The sequence below is a fragment of the Agelaius tricolor genome, unplaced genomic scaffold (assembly GCF_023055355.1).
Source record: "Agelaius tricolor isolate 1412-34295 unplaced genomic scaffold, bAgeTri1.0.p SCAF_1, whole genome shotgun sequence".
NCBI classification, from domain to species: Eukaryota; Metazoa; Chordata; class Aves; order Passeriformes; family Icteridae; genus Agelaius; species Agelaius tricolor.
The window spans coordinates 16,335,331-16,356,502 of NW_027269261.1; the positions used below are offsets into that span (position 1 = coordinate 16,335,331).

The window sequence follows — 21,172 nt, forward strand, 5'->3', positions numbered from 1 at the left end:
AGTGTGTTCCATGTTCTGCCAGTCCTTATGCTCTTCTGCATAAGGTACCTGTAAGTACTCAGGAAATGTAGAAACTTAAACCAGTCTTTTCAATTTAGTGATGCAAAAAAAAGTTTTAGCTTTGTTACATTTCATTTTTATAATTCATTTTATTGTGCAGAATTCTGAGAGGGGTGAAATGAGGGGTGGGTAAAGGAGACAGTAAAAAGAGAGGAAGAGTGGGCTTGTTTGGACCCACTGCTCCAAGATGAAATCAGAAATGAAGGTTCATGGCCCATAATATTTTCAGGTTCTTTTATAAAGGGTTCTTTTTTCCCCTATTCTTTTAATTTTTAGGACACCAGCTCTGTTTATATGGTGGAGTTGGAGGCTATGTCTTCTCATACAGCCCCTGCACGGTGTCAGTAGGTGCTACACAAATGACAAAACCCTGTTTTTTACTAAGTCTGGTCAACCTGAATTTAAGTATTGTTTAAGGACAGTGAAAGCAGCTCCTCTGGGAAGCCCACACTGTCACTGCCCTGTTGCTATGACTGCCCAGAGCTACTGCCCAGCATCGTTCTAAGAGCACTGCAGCTCTCTGGGGTGCATCCAAACAGGGTAACACATAGCCAAAACCCACTATCAGTACCTGCCTAACAAGTGAGAAGGGGAGGGCAGGGGTAACAAACCCCCAGCCCCACACCCCACTAATGCCTTCATGTCTTGAAACCTTGAAACCATGTCTAGAGGATTAATAGTCCATATGGTCAGCTGCTGGTGATGGTCTCTGAGGTCTGACCTCCCGTGGTTGTGTCCTGAGACAGGAGAGTGGGAGAAGAGAAGAAATCCTACAGACACCTCTTCCACACTGTCTGGAGACTCTTGTCTTCAACCTGATCTTTTTTGAGACCATTTTTTCCCCTTTCAGAGTAGTGACATTCCTTATTAGCCATCTTTTTTCTTTCCAAGTGAGATACACAACAGATGGTTACACTGGTGAGATATGTGTGTTTTTCTCACAAGAAAAAAAAAAGGCCAACTTAGCAGCTCTGTTTTGCATTAGCCACAGAGGTGTAAAATGCTGCCAAATTTGAGAGCATTTTTATTTATCTCTGGCTTGGCTTCATATGATTGCAAATGACTAGGCAAGGTGTGGAGAGTGAAAAGTCAGGCCCAGACTCACAAGGGAAAGGGGAACTGGCTGAAAGATCTCTTAGATTGAAATTCACTCCAGAAGGGAAAAATAAGAGGAGGAAAAATGTTCCTTCTCTCTTCGTCTTGCTGCCCTCTTTTCCTTGTGCACTTTTCATTCTGTTAGAGCACTATTTATAAGTACTGTTACAGTCTGACTACTGAACCCCTTCTTCATCTAGACATTATTTCTCCATGCCATCCAGGGCCTCCTTCTTTTTTGCCTGGCAGAGATTATTTGTCAAGGATACTGCTAACCCTCCTTGCCCTGTCAGATCTCATATCTGGTGCTGTTTGCTATTTTTATGACTCCTGCTTATTTTGCCGCAAACGTTCGTATCATGGGCATTGTGACCCCAATACACTGGGTACAGCCTGGAAAAACAACAAAAGATGATTCCTGCCCTGAATATCTTTCATTCAGCCTGCCTGTTTCCCAACCTGTATTAGCAGAGGAAAAAATGGGACAAAAGAAAACTCCGCTGCAGGGGCCTTGAGGTTTTCACATGTTGACGTTTTTTGGTTGGCAGCCTGCCTCGCTTCGCCATGCGGCTCTTCAAGAGGTGGCATTTCAATACCATGCATCCAAGCAGGATGGGGAAGGCAGGCAGCAGAGCTGATGGCCCACCCTGGGTTGAGTCCTCAGCCAGGAGAACCTCTGGAGACGCAGGCACAGCTACCGCCAATTATTTCTTTTATTCTTTCCCTCCCGCTTGGTCATTATGCTTCAGCTTTGAAACTGAGCTTTGTTTCAGCCTGGTAGCCCGTGGCAGTGGACTGGAGAGAGGAGACTTTTACTGAGCTACCAAAGGCATTGTGTGCACGGGAAGAAAATGTGTGAAGAATTGAAATTATATGGTTGTACTGGGAGTTTGTTGTGGTGGTAACACTGGCTCGCATCTTCTGGTAGCTAAAAGCATGTTGGGATGATCTGAAGATGAAATGAGTTTGATATGCTGGGACATGACATTTCAAAAGAATGGTGAAATTATATTTCTTATTTTCCTTTGTGCAGAGAGAATGCATCTTGGCTTTCTGTACAGTGTGTGATTGGGGGGTACTTCCAGTCTGGTTCCTGCCTTCAAAATAGAAGCCACACTGTCCATTCCTCCCTCCTTCCCTTTTGTCTTGCAGACAGTACCCAAAGCACACAGTGGGGTCCCAGGTCCAGATCCTGAGTTTCCCCTAGACAGTGCCCACGGGCAGCACTACCAGAGGCCTCCACTGTAGGGCTGCAACCTGTGACATTCTTGGAGTCAAATGGCAGCAGGGTGTAGAAAGGCAGAAAAGGAATATTTCAGAGATGTAACTCCCAGCAAGAGATAAGATGGTTTAACTAAGCTTTGGTGATATTGGCATTCAGGAAAAATGGTTTTATTTGCAAAGTGGGGAGGAATAAGGGAAAGCTGAAGTCTGAGGGCAGAAATATCTATTTTCAACATATCTGGAATCCTAGGAAGGACAAAGTAGGTATTTTATCCCATGGAAGTGATTGTGAGCAGGTGGATATCTGGGTGTTTGCTAGCCAAGGTAGTTGGCTGAAATTGTTTAAATGCCATCAGCCACATAAGCTACACATTATTTTTCTTCCTGCCCCCTATTTGACTGTCCAGCAAGTGCTTTCGATATGAACTGTGTGAGCTGAAATCGCATATGAATAATGTCACAGGTGACACCTCCAATCTCTCTGTTCAGGAAGGTGCATTCCAGTGAAACCACATCACAGGTACCTGCTCACTGGCAGGAAGCACAAAAGGAGTGTTACCATTGCCGGGACAAAGTGATAAAAGGAAAAATAATGTGAGAGGAATTATTCCTAGAAATGTCTTTTTGAGTAGTCACCCATTCTTAATAATCCCTGTGATTTTTAAGAGAGTCATTCTGAGCCTTAACTCCTTCCATTGAACATGGAAATAATTATGGGTGTAGATATCCTTAATTTGCTTTAGTGTAAATTAAAACTGGATGTCGGCTTAATTTATGTGCTTTCTCTAAATGCCTTTACAGATTTTTTTAAGATCAAAAACAAAGCATCCACCAAATATGATAAGAATGTTGCTGGTTTGGGCTGATTGCACTTTTTCTGTGTATAATGAAGAGCTTACTACTTGTGAGCAGGGAGAGGATTTAATGAATCACAAAAGTACATAATTTATTGTAGAATGTATTCCACACACATTTCAGAGCAAATTCCATGGAAAATGTATGTGAGTCGTATTTCTATGAATCAGACTCTCAGAATTCTTCCTTAGAAACAGCTTGTCCTACATTTTTATAAAGGAGCTGCAGCATTTATAGTGCACCATTGAATTAACATTTTGTGGTTAAAAATGTAGCCCAAGAAATTAAAATGATATTTGAAACATAAATCCTGCGTGCTAACAACTATCGTTCTAAAAGCTAGCCAGAATCAACAGACATAGCTTGTTTTCTGCAAGGCTCTTTCTAGAGACCAGTTCTCAAAAAACATCTGTGCAAATGCAGGGGAAGAAAAAAATAAAAAGAGCCTCAACAGGAATAGAAGCCATCAGTGGTTAGGTGTGTTATAAATACATTATTACTTCATTGTAATGGTATACAGGCTTTGGTGAGACTGGGGGTGACCTCACTGGCTGTTGGACCTCAATTACTCCCGGGGAAGCAGCCTGTGGGATGGGGTTCCCTCCCTGCACATGCTGATGGGGAGTGAGCAAACCCAGATAATGTGGAGGGACTCCATAGTGGCTGTACACGTAGGAGCTGGTGGGTTGGCTTTGCAGCAGACCTGGCAGCAAGAGGCTTTGAGGGCTTTTGTTATCCTGCCTGCAAACTAAATGTGCAGAAATCTTTTGTTACCCACTCAGAAGTTCTCGCTGATGTCTTGGCCACCTCAAACTCAACTTGATTAGGTGTTTTTATGAGTCTATCTTTGCAAAGCAAAATCCTGTTCTTACTGCTGGATGTTGACTAATGATTTTAGGGACTCAGCTTCAGGCAAAATCTTTGCTAAAATGCCAGGGCATCTGTCCTCTTTAAAATCAACACAAATATAGACTTGGACACCCTAAATATTAGCTGCTGCAGAAATTTCTGGCCAATTCTTTCATTTTAGTCTTTTTAAAATACATTTGTGAGTCATAAGAAAAAGCTCAACATCCTCCTACAAGACTTTTGACAATAGGAGAGAAAATTTTGCAACTACAAACTGCAACAAGATAAAGCTTTATTGGAATATAGTCCAGATTTATCTTGTGTTACTTCTTAGCAAACAGCTATAGACAAATGTGTGTGCCTGTAAACAAGTACAGACTTGTAGATGGCCTCTGGTTTTCAATCAAAACTGGCAATACTAATGGAAGAAATGGTTTCATTTATCAAGACTATGGCTGCAGGCATGAAGTTAATTTGCTAATTGAGGATTTTGTCATGTTTTAGTCATGTTCTTATGACTGTTTCCTGGAATTATGGGAACTAGACAGGGAGAAAGATGATGGGGGGTTGAAATTAATAAGGTGCTACTTAGTTGGAGGTATCAGGATGCTTGGTAGGGCAGCACCTATGGGCTGGGGACTGCTAAAGTTCCTGTCCTGCTCTATCAGTCCTGCTGCTAATCTTGATGGCTGCAACCCCAGATGTCTTCTTCAAAGCCAGGCAAGTAATCTGAAGGACAAATATCTCAAAACTAAAGGACAGAAATGATCAATAACTGGTACTTTTGTTGTTTTGCCTTCTTTTGTGGTCATCACAGCTGGATCCATCTTCTGTGGCACTCAGAAACGCTCTGTGCTAGCTGCACAACCTTCCACTGAAACCTGTCCAAAAGAACCAAGACACTTCAAAAGCTTCGAGAATATCACCCAATTAAATGCAATTATCTTCCTGAAGGCTTTTCCTATCTTAGCACCTTAAATATGTAAGGCCACAGGATCTAGATCTAAATCCAAACTGCATACAGCATCTTTTGGGATATGAGGCCAGTCAAATTCAGCTACCTCATACCTCTGCAGCCACTTGAGGTTCTTGCTCCACCTTAACTGTGTAACTCAGACCTTTGGAGATGAGCCTGTTTTAGCAAGTAATATTATAAAAATAGACTCTATTTAGAAAACAAGCACCAGGAAATCGTCCCAAAAATTCCGAGGTTGGTTTGTTGGTTGGTTGGTTTTCTATTTTCTTTAATCAAATAAATCCTCTCTTCATAAAGGAGGTCCAAAGCTGATACCATGACTGGTGCTGATCTGAGTTTAAATCTCTACTTTTCCAACAGAGACAAGTAACCTCCACTCAAGTTGTCATCTTGTTCATTTAGGTAAAGAGGGGGAGAAATGTCCCCTTTCTTCTGTGAACTTTTCCTCTTTAACAATGGAGGGAAGGAAACAGCATTTCTGCTGTTCTTTTCTCTCCATTCTCAGTGTTGCACAGCCCATAAAATGAGTGAGATCCAAAGATGGTTTGGCAGGACAGTAGACTTGAGCTTGGTACAGTCTGATCCACAAGCTGTGATGCTAAACAAGTCTTGTTAGCAGCATGGATCCATCTCAGGATTGTGGCTCCATCCCTGCAAACACTTTACATCACATTAAGGACATTGTACAAGCCTTTTTTTTGCCAGTTCAGAGGCTGTAACAGTATGTCTTTATTCCAGAGATGTTTTTTCCCCACAGCTCAGTAAAGTTATTACAGTAGAACATGGAGGAAAAAAGGAAACACAGGGCATTTTCAAGATTGTATTGCCTTTTTTATGTGTCCCCCCCATTAAGTTGGTATTGCTATCCACATCACAGCCAAATAAAAAAAGTAGGATTTTATATTAGCACTTTTTGGATAGGATTATGCTGTCATAAACAGTCTCAGCAGGAGTTTCAGCCAGGGCTTGATGTGTAGTAATATCCTTGAAATGTCTACTTCTGGTTTCCTTGCATGTGACATCATTCCCAGTTTTTGTGGATCTGACAGATCAGCTGATATACAACTACATATTCCCTGCTTTATATTCTGCTTTTTAACTTGCTCATCACTAACTTTAAGCATAAACCAGAAGGCTCAACAGCATCACTGGGATAGGGCAGGTAACATCTGTGAGCAATTATATGTGGACTGAAAAACACCCCAAACACTGGTGCTTTACATGGAACTCAGTTAACTTTATTACTGAGTGTAATGTAAATCTGACTAATATTATGCAAAAGTTCCTATATTTAAAGAAAAAAACCAAATGACTACCCTTCCTTGTTTTATTAATATCTGAAGTTTTTAACACTGATAAAGGGAGGATTATTTTGTTTTCATGCTGACCACCTCTCCTTGCTGGTACCATGTCATTTCCCTCCTCCTGCAAAAAGGAGAAGAAGCAGTGACCTAGCCTTGCCTGCTCAGCCACATGAGGTTGTGCCACTCACCACTAAAGGCTTTGGGAACATCTCTAGACATCTGGTAGATGTACCCACTCTGTCTGTCTGGTTTAATCTTTCACCAGACATTTCAGATCCACTTTTTGAAAGCACCCTGTAAAAGATTTGCATAATTAAAAGAGTGGAACTTCCAAAGGGACAGATGCCTACTTCTCTTGCCCCCTCCTGACAGCCACATTAGCTGGAAAAGGGTTAAACTGGAGTCCCAAAGTCCTTTTAAAACCTCCTGCTTGATTTTGCCATGCTGCTGTTGTAGTTTGGGGTGGAATAGTCCTCTGGATGTCTGCAGGAGCTTTGCTTTTAACATCAGTTATAGCCTAAGAGCTGGGATTTTTTCCAAGGCATTTCACACTTTCTTTTGAGGTTAGGGCCAAATTTAAGATGTTTCAATACCCAGCATACAGGCCCCCAACCCCTTCCCTGGAGCTGGCCTGCAGACCACTAATTCAATAGGAGACATGGCCTAAGTAATCCATGTTAATGATGTGCCTATTTAAACCATGTTGCCTGATAGGAGATGTCTGGTATCTATTAACCCGAATACCAATTACACTCAGAAGATGGGAAAAAGGCTACTTTTTAAGAACACAGACTGTAAAAGATGCACAGAAATGAATGTGTTGGTGTAATTTTCTTCGCCTCTGTTTCCAAAGGGGGAAAAATGGAATGTGCTTGGCAAATCTTAGGCACTGGATGTTAAAGAGTGGCTACTGTAAACCAGGTAATAGAAGCCATGTCAACCATCCCCATCACCTGAATGTGCAGCCCTTTATTTATGTTTCCTGGGAAAAGATGTCTCTTGTTCTTGGAGTGAAGAAAGGCCTGGTTTTGAAAAAAACAAAGGGCCATATTCCTGGGAAGGTGGAGAGTGGAATAGTCCCGGAGACCTCCTTGAAGCAAGTTCAACCCATCTCAGCAGAAGTTATGCCCAGTTCTCTACAACATGGAGCCAGCGGATGGGGAAGGCAAAAAAGGGGCATTACTGCTGAGCCTTTTCCATTGGTTTTGTTTACGTGGAAAGTTTGTTATTCCTTTTCTAGCTAAACTAATCTGACTTGGGGAGATGGCTGTGAGCACACACACATCTCCTGCAGCCAGCAGCAAGCCGTAATCAGTAGAAGGCTGTGTAGCATTGTGGTCAGAGATCCAAATATTCCCTTTCCTTGGAATGCAGCTTCCCTCGTTTCCTCAGAGAGCAATGTCTGCTCCCGGCCCCCTCCCCTCTCTTCTGGTACTGCTACTGAGGATAAAGCACTCGATAGGTGTTGTAGAAGAAACCAAGGGGCCTGCTCTGAAGGGCTGAGCTCTATTATTTTTCTTAAAGAAGAGGGAATCTGGAATAGACAGGGTATTATTTCCAGTTTGGCTATATTTGAACTCTCAGCTTCTTCACAGATTGTTACCTGGTGTATGTTAGCAGGTTAATATGGGCTTCAGTGAGGCGATACTGACACACACCATCTGAGAAATTAAACCTAATTTTATTGAAAATTCCCATTTTTGCATGACTTCAGGCATAACATTCCATGATCAGCATTCTTTTTCTTGGTATGATGAAGCTTCAGATATGCTAAAATAAGGCTGGATCCTGCAATAATAAAATATGTTTGGATCACTGGGAAGGAGAAAGAGGCTGATGACTGGGGGAGATGTTTTCTCGAGTAAGAGTTGTCTCAATAGCAATGAAAAGAGGTGCATTGAGCTCCCCCTTCCTATTTTTCTTTTTTTTTTCCATCACTAAGGGCATATTTCATGAAGTCCCCAGTGAGGTTAGATATGCTGAGCCTATTTGCATACTTGGAAGAAGTCCCCTTTTAGAGGAGTACAGTGAAGACCTCTTGCATTTCATATTTAAGTTCTAAATATAAATGCAGTCTAGAAGGAGTTTGTGAAACTATCCTAACTGCTTGCTTTCTCACTAGCTAGACTTCTTAATGGTGTGATTTTCTATGCTGGGGAAGTTCTGATTATAATGTAGGCACAAATGTGCATGTTGTGCACCCTTGTTAATTGAAAGCCTGAATATTTAATGCGCTGAGGGTGCGCATCTATTTACTGAGCGCACAAGGAAAGCTACGAACCTTGAGCACAAATATCCCATAGATATGCGGGCCAAGACCTGCATTTGCACTGTTTGGGGTAAAGACAAGAACTTCTGGACTACTAGGACAATTTGGCATATCGGCTTGGCGCAGAGCAATGTGTGATTAAAAAACAATTCCACAGTGTGGATCCATTTGAATACCAAGTTATTTTATAAAGCCTTCACTGTGTGTTTTGAATGCACATTTGCTGTTATGAATAACAGGAATTGTTTGGCTTGGCCTGCCTTTGTGCCGATGCCAGCTGGCACAGAGTGAAGCTGTGACACATGACACTACAGCTGTGTCCACATGTTTCTGCCTTGCAGTATCCACTTATATAATTTACTTTTTTGATCCGCAGTCGAACTATTCAAGTGAGTATAATTTGCTTTTTTGATCCAGAGTCGAACTATTCAAGTGAACTCATCGAATTACACATACCAGGCACTTCTGTGAGAATACTTATTTTGTCATTGTCAGAAAAGTATATTCATTATTAGTCATTTGTGGCAACACAGCAACTTTAATAAACCCATTCCAGTAAAAAATACATTCCTAATTGAACTTGAGTATTTATTCCACTTTATAGACATAATTGCAAGACAATAGCTCTGTGTTTAATTAAATGAGCCGTTAAAAGAGTAACTAATGATGACCTTACTGTAACTGATAAACCAGACCGCGCTTATATTTTCCTGTACATCATTGGGATGTTCTTGTTTGCCATCACAGTTGGATTTGCAGATGGAAAACAGTAACCTGCTACATCCAACTTAGCAATTTTCAGCTGGCTAATTTTTCAAGCTGTTACAGGAATACTTCTTATACCATACTGTGTTTAAGATTGGTAAACTTGGAATATAGAGCTGAAATTGAACTTAACCTGAAGGGGAAGGAGTATGCTGAAACTCTTGTTGAAGAAAACACACTAACTCAATTCCAGTTATCCAAAACCAAGGCAGGAAATAGAAAAAAATATAGAAAAAAAATATCTATACAGTTTTTTCAGCCTGCTGGTATAGCAGAAATAACATGGCAGTAAAACAGACAACATTTTAATGTAAGCCTATTTTATTTTATTTTCCTCTTCAATCAGAGTGAAATAGGAGAGAGCATGGATTTAGCTTTTTCCCCTCCAAATTTAGGAAATAGTACCCAAGCATTTTATTCCCAGCTCACCTTGAACTCCGCTGCAGTTTGTACTGCCTTGCCTTAATTCAGTGCAGCTTTGCAAACGTCAGGTCTCGTACAGACCAAAGTAGCTGTGCATTATCTGCCGTATGGTCCTGGTAGAGCAGAGCACTGTTACAGATCCAGGGTCACAAGTTCATGGCAGAAGTGATTCATATAGCCTGGAGGAGGGAGCCCAAACTCAGTGAGACCTGAGAGGAGAGTGGGGGCTGAGGCTGCTGGGTGCCCCCATCCCAGGCTCTCCCCTTGCTGGCCCTTGTGGAAGGGACAGAGAGGGTGTGGAGGGGGTAGTGCCACATCTGGTGTCCTGGGTGCATGTGGTGACCTCAGCCGTGACACAGATATATGGATATACATATTTCCCTTGATATATATATATATATATATATATATATGTATGTATACATATAAAAGTATACCAAAAATATATATACAAACACACCCCCCTGTAAATGCATAGGAAAAAAGCCAACCTGAGTTTGAGCACAGTACACTGTGGTGAGAGCTGAGACATGCATGACAACTGAATATTAAATTCTGTTAGCACTTGAAGTTATTCAGCAGCAAAGAGCTTTAAAGAAACTAAAGTAATTCAGGTTTAGCAACCAAAAAATAAAAGAAGAGAGAAAGTGTAGAACTTTAAAAATCTGAGTATTTTCTCAAGACACTTAGTTAAGTATGTTCTTGGTCAATAACATTGCCTTTATAATCATATTGACAACACGTGCAGAAACGTATGTGGCATGGCAAATTGCAATTTAATGTCAAATGACAATAAAACAGCCAGAGATCATTCAACTGAAACAAAATATCACTTTAATTAAGCACTGCATAGGATAGCTGTAACAAATATGTTATTAACACATAAAGTACTGCGTTTCAGGTAAGGCTTGTGCTATGAGAAAGCCAATTCAGAGCTGGGGCTGACAGTGGGTATTTCACTCATCCCATTGTGCCGAGGAACAGCAGCATGTATAATCAGATCCAGTCGCCCTTGAAGCCAGAAGGGAGCCTTTCCATTTTAATGACTCATGAGTTACCACACGTACTGAATTCGAGGCAAGGCTTGAAAGAATGGGCTCTTGGGCTTAATGACACAGCTGCATGTTGGGTTTGGTCTCTTTTTTGCAGAGAGGTGAACCTCAAAAAAATTTGGTCATTTAATTTCTGGGGCTTCTCCCAACTCTCTGAATTTCTAGTGCCTTCAGCATAAGCCTGAAAATCTCATGGACAGGTTTTCCCAATGGGTTTTGGAGCCCAGTCAGAAGAACCCAAGACCTTACTTGTTTGTGGATTAGACAGCATCAGGGTACATGTTGTATAGACACCTGAGAAAGAGAAGATAGTGAAAGCCAGGAATCTGTATAAGTGCAGAAAGGCATTGACAGAATTTTTTCCAAACCCCCAAAACAGTTTTCTGATCTTTAAGATGGTTCTTTTTTAATTTTCTTTTTTCCTTCTAGTTTTCCTAAATAGACTGGTACAACAAGGCTGAAATACAGTAAAAGAACTGCTTGTGTTTATAGTGTTATCAAGACTTTTTACAGCCAGTTTCATCAGACAAACTTCAATTGGTGTTTGGTTTCTTTAGGATGGATATTTGCATGAAATTTAATATTTTTTCTAAAATCCATGTGTTTACTGGGATGTGGGATAAATGACTGGTATCAAGGCTTGGTGAGAGCCAGAGGAAAAGGCCACACTGTATCTTGTTCTTCAAGTTTTAAGTTAGGGAGGAACAAGTAAGCTCTATGTACAGGCTGTGAGAAACAATCCCAAAGTAATTAAGATAATTAAGCATTTTCAGGTATTGGACAACTCCCTTATATTCAGTTGTATGCAAATAAAAATTGAAAGGTGTCTTGATAATTCTACAAAGACCATGGAACTCCCAGAGTGGCCAGCTCAGTGGGATGTCTTTTTCGTTCCTGACTCTGAGTTCAGTATTTAAAACAATTAACCTTGAGAGTCACATTATGGGAAACAGAGACAAGCTGATGTACATCTGTGCCATTTGCAAAGAGTTTTATCACTACCTAGCTAAATAAATGCCACTGTTTGTGTTTTGAATCAAGCCCTCAAGGTATTCAGTCATTTCAGCCTCAAGCTGTGCTGTTCCTACCTGAAAGCTGTCACTCTAAATAGCTGAGTGTCAGGTTTTCCTGTGGAAACAGAGTTGATGCATCTAATAAATAACAATGTGTCACCTGGAACTGTCACCTCTTCTCTGAGGAGGTGCATCAAAGAAAGTGACCATTATTGTTTTCAATGTCCATTGCATTACCATGCAAAAATTTTCAAGTGATGAAATCACGGAATGATTTTTTCTGCAGCACTTTCAGATTCAGAGGAAAAATATGTCATTTGGCTGGATGTGTAGGGAATATTGATGAAATGTTTTGTTATCTCTTGTCAGTTTAGGAAGTCTTTGTGAAATGGAAGAGTTCTTCATCACCCTTGCCCTCTGGGTGTTGATCCTCTCAGACCATGGGTAGTCTGGCATAGCAAGAGTAATTTTATGTCAAATTTGAGAATTATAAGGGAGTTGGCATGGTCATCACTCCATGGTGAGGAAAGCAGGGATGAAATGTGGGAGAGGAATAGTGGAGGAGAGGGATATTGCCTTCTTTTTTTGTCTTATAGAATATTAATTAGTTCTATGGAAGATGAGTGTTTTTTCCTTGCTTTTCTTCTTATGCTAGAGTTAAGTTAAAAAAAGACATTTTAGACATTTCTACATTTTTGAAGCTGATTTTCCAACTATTTCCTAATTTACTAATTGTCTTCACTCTTGGAAATATCCCCTTTATCCATTGACAACATTTGATTAGTTAATTTTGTTTTTCCATAAAGAAATTAGGGATGTTGATTTTTTTTTATTCACTCCTGTGCCCTTAACAGGAACTTAAATCTGCAGTTTGAGCATGTCTATCTAATTTGCTGCTGAAAATTTTAACTACCATCCCCTTTTTAATCTAAGTTATCATGTGGTACTACCAGCTTAAACTCTTCAGTCACTGTTCTTACTATAAAGTAAGGTGTTAGACTTGAATTTAAAGCAGCCTAGTGGGACAAGCAAATTTAGTCAAGTGCTGGACAGTGAAGAAATGTGATGTTTTACCTTTGCTGTCTGAGATTTCTTGTACTAAGACAGCAGTTTAAAGCTTTGGGACATGACATGACAATTATTTGCAAAATGATCAATGTTTACAAATTAGCATAAAGAAAACCAGGCCCTCTTCCTGTCTTTTTTTTTGTGTGTGTAGCCCTGCCTTTTAAACTAGTGATATTTATTTAAAAGTCTAACATAAAAAAAAAAAAAAAAGAAAATAACTAAATTTGGTCTGTTCCATCTCCAAAACCCATTTACCATCCAAACAGAAGCTTTTGACAGAAGAGTTTCAATCAGCTCTACAGAAGTTTTTGGAAGTATTTGGTGGCGCTTTGAATAGTCTGTCTGGCCTGATTTGTTTGAAGGTATTGCAATTGATAGTTTAGGTGAGTGCTAAATAACTGTGGCTTTCCCCTTTACTAGACAATCATAATATGATGTGTTTTCCAATTACACTTCTAGTTGCAGTGGTTACCATCTTAGAAGAACCATCTGCCAACTGTTACCATACTGTGGTATCTGAGGTCCCACACTTATTTCCTATTCTGAGGACAGAGCAGGCTGCACTACCTCTTACAGAACTTTGAGGCAAAAGTTGATTAATGTTGACTTCTTAACGGTAACCACTGTGATTTTTTTAAATTCCTATAATTCATGGTATTATGCATAATAATAACATGAATATCACTGAATTATTTATAAACTTATGTTGGTAAATAATAATGAGGTAATAACAATGAATTATTTCTATATTTACACCAGTAAATAATGAGGAAGAGAAATCATTTAGACCGTGCTCAGTCTCTCACTGGCCTACACCAATTAAAACATGTTTGCAAATGTATTTTCATGCCAGAAGAACAGAGTGGCCTTGGGGAGGTTTTAGATTCCAGGAAACATTCAGAGGTTATGATGTTCAAGCAAAGCCCCAGTACAATGGTGTAGCAGCAGTTGCTGCCACCATCTTTGGATATATAAATGGAAGTGAAAGAGAAGAGCTGCATTTACTGATGCTTTGCATTGCTGAGACTCCTGCCAGGATATGCAGTTTGAGTTTACATTTCTGAGGATGTTCAGGTATGAGAATGCAGCAAATAGCTGTAGGAAAACCCTGAAGGTGATAGAGAGGAGAGACCTCCTCTACTCATTGCTGTAAAAAGTAAATTGAAAGGTGGCTTGACTTGAAGAAGCTCTCAGGGGAAGAAAGTACCAAGGAATACAAAATTGTTTAATTTGGAGGATAAATGATGCAAAACAAAACCTGTATCAGGAAGCTGAAATGAGACAAATGTAAATTAGAAATGCAGGTGCTCCGAATAAATAACTGCTCAAACAAACTGCCTGTATAAAAGGTAGATTTTTGTTCTTTCAGTATAAGACAGAAGGCTGTTTACTAGAAAATAGTTTCCTATCGTAGAAGCACAGTGGGAAAATAAAAACCCCTTAATCTCACCTGCTTGGAGTTTTCCACACAGAAAAGAGTCAGCTACATATGCCTAAATTAGCAGTGAGTAAACTCTGTTTTTCTGCATCTGTGTGTAGCTGAGCATGTGATTTTGGCTGAAGGCAATTAGCAGAGTTTACTACAAGGGAAACTTCATCCAAAGCATTTCATAGCCTGTGATAAACAGTTCAGCCAGGACAAAGTTGTGTTTCCCCCAAACTCAAATTGCAGGGAGCTGTTGCGTGCAAGCTGTGTGTGTTGTGGGAGGTGTGGAACGCGGGGTGGAGATGAGGAGGGCCTGGGATCCGTTTCCAGCCCTGCAACCAACTAGCTGTCTTCAGGCTATTCTTCATCTGTCCCAGTTATAAAATGGAATAACAGTATTTACCTTGTTAAGGAAGCATGTCGTGATCTTCAGCTAACAAATGTTAAGGGCTATTACTATTTATTGTTGTGTTGCATTTTTGGCTATGTTTGTTCAGATTTATTTTTTGACACTTCTGCAAATTCTCCTGGCTTCTGAAGGAGTTCACAAGTTGCTGGATGGAAGCTGATTCTTTAAGTGTCTAGCTCAAAAGAGGGGAGGGCCCCCTTTTGGACTGGGGAAGAAGGTGAAAAATGTGACTTTTTTAATGGTCATGTCCTGCTGTGAATCTCTTGGATATGAGGGGGAAGTCAAAATTGTAAAATGGGCATCTCCTGTAAAGGAGAAACATTGAGGAATTGCTTCTTTTGCTTTTATAACTCAGTTCTGAGGGAAAATTTTTCCTTTAAAGCTGTTGTGTTACATAAAATATGAATGAGATTGCTTCCTGTAACTGTGTGAGATGCATTAGATAGGATTGTCTGCAGGAGTGGGTCGGGAGAAAGTGGTGATTGTTTGATCACCTGCCTGATTAAAGGTGCTCAGTAGAAACATACCTTCCCTCCATGGGTGGCCCTTTTCCAAAGGCATTTAAATGACTCAGGGGCACAAGCCAGTCTTGTACAAAACACTGCTACAGAAGCTCGGTTGCATCCTCTTCCCATTACCTAAGGTAGGTTCAGGCAACTTGGGACCCAGCAGAAATAACATCAGGAGGGACATCATCTGTGCCACTTGTCCCAACATGTCAGCTTGAAACACTGCCTGAATGAGGAAGAGTAATGCAAAAACCCAGCTACTTTGTGGGCAGCTGCCATGCCTGAGAAAGCTGATGAAGCTGTCATCTAAAAATTGTCGGCTGCATTTTGAACTCTGTTAATGGAGCAAGGATATTTCTGAAGAAAGAGAAATGAAAAGAAAAAAAAAAGAAAAGTCATAAAATAGAGTAAGTCCTTTTGGAGAAACATTGGAGATGCCAAACTCCAGCTTCAAAAATTTTTCCCCACCACAACTATCATTAGTTAAGTTGTAATTCGTGTGAAAACTGAGACAAGTTAAATGGTAACAGAACTATTGAGCATGGCTAGAACAAGGCCCTTGGAGAAGGAAAAGCAAATCCCCATGGGATCCCATACCTGCAGATACCTCACAGCCTTTTATCTTTCATTAGCAAATATTGTGTGTTATTGTACAGTACCTTATGCAGTTACTTGCAGGAACATTTAATCAAATAATCTATTCTTCTCCCAGGCAGCTTAGCCCACTGCAGTTTTATAGTTACCTACTTCAGCTGGAACAGTTCCTTTCAGCTGTAAAAGCAAATAGGCAACATGGAAAAAAGTCTCGTTTTATCAAAACAGACGGAACTATTCCAGCTGCTGATATTAAGGTAAAAATAGCAAGGTTAAATGTTAAACAACCTCTGAGTGGACTTTTATAACTACAAAGAAAGCCAGACCAGTTGCTCTGAAAGCATTTTCCATTAAAAAAAATATTCTTTCTTTACTTCTCAAAAGAAAATTTATTTTCCCTGTTGCTGATGATTAATCACAGTGGAAAGTAGTTCCCTTGATAACAAATATATCAGTAACGTGTGGTGCTTCCTGCTCCAGCATCTTGTAACTCACAAAAGTTTCCATGGCCAGATTTGAATACTCAAAGTGCTAATAATGTCTGCTAGTCAGCCTTCCTACTGCTCAGAAAATTTCACTCCTGTGGCTTTTTGGCTTGTTTTGAGAAATCACCATAGAGGTTAGTGAACTTTTCAATGTGTTGGTATTTAAACTGTGGTCAGACAGTGAAGGAGAAAAAAAAGAAAAACAAGGAAAGAAAAAAAATAAGAAAGAGAAGAAAGAAGTTAATGAAAAGAAATTCCCTCCTAATAATTGTTTATATGACCATTTGCATAGGAATTGAACTGATTGTGAAACCTCCACATTAAAATGGAATTCCTCTGACTCTTAATGTATCTTGAAAAATATAGTGCATTAAATGAAAAGATGCTTAAAACAATGCTGGGGTTTTTGTTCCAGAGAAACATTTGGGCACTTTCACTGGGAAAGGAGGTTAAAAGGTTGTCAATGCTTTCTCCAGGGGCTCTGTCTGACAGTGAACATGTGTTTCCTCCCTTTAATCGGCTCGCCAGTAGCCAGAAAGCTGCTTGTTTTCTGCAGAGGTTGTCAAAAATGATTTCAGTCTGGAGACGATGAATGATAAAAGAGGTTTTCAAACACAGTTTTGCACTGTAGCATTTGCAGTCCCAGAGAGGATGGATTGTATTACAATCTCAGTGCAAAGGGCCATGTTCCTGTAGCAAGAAAACAGGGCCTCGTTCAACCTGTTTGATGCTCCCACTTACCTTTCAAACTTGAAAAGCCAAAGCTGGACCTCAACTACAAAAAAAAAAAAAAAAAAAAGGAAAAATATTGTCCCAACGGCGTGTTCCTTCTCTCTGGTAAATTAAGTGATTTACCTTTAGTAAAATTTCAGGGTTTCTCGTGCTGTTCCTGAGTGTCACATTTCCTTCAGGAGTTTATGGAGTGCTGCTTCTTTTTCTGGATATTTTATACAGGCCACAGGGTTGTCCTTCTGAAGTTAGCAATAAAACCTACTCACTATAACTAAGCCTGTAGTCCAAAGATCTGCTGCCATAAAATAACAACACCTTAGTTTCTGCCGAAATCACCCTTTCAGACAGAACTCAGCATCTTCCTGAGATAAATATCCGTGTGTATGTAGAAGCCCAATTCTTTATTTTTGGGCAAGACTTTGAAAACTGGGTAAGTAATGCCAGCAAAAAAGATTTCACCTGCAGGGCTTACTGCCAAATACAGAATCCAGCAGGGGATTTATGAGGCTGGCTGGACTCTGGTACCATTTCCATGGATGGTATTGTTAACTCTCCAGAAATCCCGTACATAGGGTATTATTTTTAAAAACACAAATCCAATAACATGAGCAGTAAGCCTTGTCCATGACAGATTATTTTATCCCTGAACCTCTGCAGCCTTTACCCAGTGCCTGTGTGATGATTAGTTACTTGTCTCCCAAGCACATTATTAACATGATGCTGAGTGTTTTGCCATTTTGTAAGCTCCTTCTTTTTACCAGAAATTCTTTCTTCCCAAACTCCAAATCAGTTCAGTATTTAGTCCCACAGCATCAGCAAACTGGTCTTTTCCAGCTTCTTCACTGCCAAGTCTCATCAGATCTCTATCACCTTTCTCATTACATGAATTCTGCCACAAAATCCTACTTTTTTTTCCAACCTTCCCATCAACTTCATTCATCCTTTTTTTTTCTGTTTTAATACTCACGATTTTATCTATATTCTTCCTTAGCTTCTTCACTACCCTCAGTCAGAAGAATGTGCCGAAAGGAGCACCTGCTGTTCATCCCCCAATTCCATGGTAGTGTGTTTCCAGGAGGGAAGGGCTCAGGAGTCATCCTTACCAGCTGGATTAACCCCATGTGGATGGCAGTCAGTGGGAGGATGTCCCCTCTCCACATTGGTGTTGGCTGCTGCTGTATTCATCTGTCCTACCTCCAGTTTTGCAAAATTTGAGTGGAAAAAGAGCTGAGGGAGTAGTGGGAGTGGGAACCACTTGTGAGGGATAACTGAGCTCAGAAGTGCCCCCGAGTAAGCACCCTGAAATGTGGGTCAGATGTATAGAAGGAAAACAAATTTCAGACATACTGAATATACTTGGTTGCTCAAATACACTTCCCATGTTTTTCTACTCTTTTCCTTGGCTTTTTAACTGAAATAAAGGAGCATGGCAGAGCTTCTGTTGTCAGTTTCAGCAATTCTACTTTCTGTTCCATTGCACTGCTCCTAACAGGAACTTCCTGTTTACTTGCTACATTAAAAAGGATGTATATAAACAGGAGAGCCACTGAAATTACTAAATACTAGGCACAGAAGGGTTTTATTATCATCTTTTGAGTCTTGTACACAGAGAAGGCTTCATTCTTTCTTTTTTCTTTTTTTTTTTCCCTAGGCACAACCAAGTTCCAAAATATTTCTCGAGTGGTAAGTTGTATTCCAGTCTTTATTATTTTGACAATATTTTAAATAGTTTGAGTTGAATTTTTTGCCAAGAAAGGCAGGCTGTCAGATGGCAACTGTATTGTGTAGGACCAAAAAATGGAGTGAACACTCTAAGTACACTTGAATGGAGTGTACTTGGGAAACCTGAACACAAAATTGGAAAACTTCTTTTTTTCATCTGAATGTGACTACCATTTAAGCAGTGTAATGGCGTCACTGGGAGGTTTTGCTGCATATATGGTCAGCTTGGAAGTCTCCATTGGTGCCAAAAAGAAATATAACAGGTGCATGGAGGATTTGCTAATGTGCTCTGAAGAACCTGTGCAAAACAAGAAATAGTGCATGTGTCTGGAAAGCCCCCATCTCTCCCAACAGCATCAATGTCACCTCGCTCTCCACTAGTTCTTGGGCAGCAGTTTGAATATTTAAAACTCTGTCTCAAAGCAAAGTTTTGTTGTGTCCTTGGCCTTCTCAGACCTTTTTTCATACGAACTAAAGTGCCAGGGAGAGACAAGGCAACGGCAACACATCCCACCAGGAGAAGGTTCAATTCCTCCTCTTCCTGATGCCGAAATATTTGGTTAATATCATAGATTTGACTAAGTGGATTCAATCAACTGTTTTCACTCTATTATAGTTCATAATCCCTATTCAAGATGAAGTGCACTGCAGCCTAATGAATGTGGTAATGGAATCCTTGTGTATGTTTTTCCACAGCAGGGTGCAGATTAGCATAAGTGTCATATTCTGTTGGCATGCCTGCTATTATATCTGAGGCGTTGCACACACTGGGAATTTTTCAGCTGGATAATAATAAGATGAATATGGTATGCACATGCACATAGAACACACGGGTTTTAGAAAGTGATCTATAATAAATCTCACCTGGAGGAGCATTATGATAGATTAACTTTGTGTTTTGGCTCAAAAACACAATGTTTTAGCCAAGTGAATGGTAACACGAGTACAAAAGAATTAGATTAAATTTCATGCACAGTTTTAAAGAATGTTGTCATTTAGGGCAGCAGAGTGCTTAGAGTGCTGTCTAGGTCCTAGGGTTTCATATATTTGTTATTTAAGTTCAGATGTGTGGCTCAGATGTCCTTCCCCTTGCTCAAAGCTGATTATTACAGCTCCAAGGGTTGGCACATGGGTTGAGAAAAGCTTCTGGATTGTAGATCACCATGTATGTGCCTCCTCAGGCTGTTGGTGTCAGTCTGTGAAAGATGAAAAGAAAAACCCAGCTATCTTTATTTCATTAACACTTAGGTTTTACCTGCTGAAATGGCCCTTTTTCTCACAGGTTGAACCCAGTAGGACATAGCAGTTCGCACTCCAACAAAAATCCTTTACACAGAGTCAAGTGGCTGCCATGGAGTGGTGTGTAGCATGTGGTTTATGTTTGACCTCTGAAATTAATTTTGTTCCAAATTGTGGCATGCAGTTTTTATTACTTAAGGTATTTTAGTTTTTCTCTGGTTAAAGAAACTCTTGATGAATCTCCTTGAACATCAGCTAGGAGAGACAGCATGGCTCATGATTAGTCCCAGAATTTATTACTTGATTATTGAAAGTGCAGGCCTGAGAAATTCATACCACTTAAGAAATGGTTTAGTGTGACTAATCAAATAGGTTTTCCTGGCACACAGGAGGTATCAATATATATAGACTAGTGTAGAAAGGCATATCTTTATGCTTTTAAGCATGGTGGCATGGTAACAGCTTAAATGTATTAATCAGCACAAGGTAAGTGCTCCTTCTGTATCATATTTTAATCTGATTCTTTCTACAGTGCTAGAGAAATTATATTTGTGGCTACAATAACATATAGAAGAGACCTTGTTTGCCTAGTGAATAAGACAATCAGACCAGTCATTCAACCCTCAGAAATAACCACAAATTTCATTTACCTTTGTTATCAGTACATTTCTGTGCAATCACAATTCAGACTATTTGAACTTTACTGAGAAGTGGTGAGCCATCAAAGGGGACTGATGTTTGTTTGTTTGGTATTTAGTCTGGAGGACCTTTGCTTTTTAAAAAGTTCTATTAGCATGGGTCAGTAATCTGATATTTTGTTCCTGACTTGGACTTCAGAGGGCTAGGCTAATACTGCAATACAACTGAGTTCCAAGTGTTGGCCTCTGCTGTATTCCAAAGCCTGAATGACCTTTTCAAAACTCCAAGAAACCTGTGTCAGGCACATGTGCAAGAATTACTTTTCTAGCTACTTCACAAAGCTCATTCTAAATACAAATAAATAAGTAAATAAACAAATTTACAAATAAATAAATAAGTAAATAACAAAATTTACAAATAAATAAGTAAATAGCATTCTACTGCTGATTAAAAGAATGTAAATT

The 21,172-nt window shown here is 39.9% G+C and overlaps 1 long non-coding RNA gene across 3 annotated transcripts in view; it reads left to right on the forward strand.

Annotated features, from left to right (window-relative positions):
• Positions 1-19,272, forward strand: part of LOC139589027 (uncharacterized) — a 324,400-nt gene extending 305,128 nt beyond the window's left edge. For all 3 annotated transcript variants that reach the window (XR_011678905.1, XR_011678906.1, XR_011678911.1), the window contains one exon: positions 18,760-19,272. This is a non-coding gene — a long non-coding RNA (uncharacterized lncRNA). The remainder of the gene's footprint in view (positions 1-18,759) is intronic.
• Positions 19,273-21,172: the final 1,900 nt, after the last annotated feature.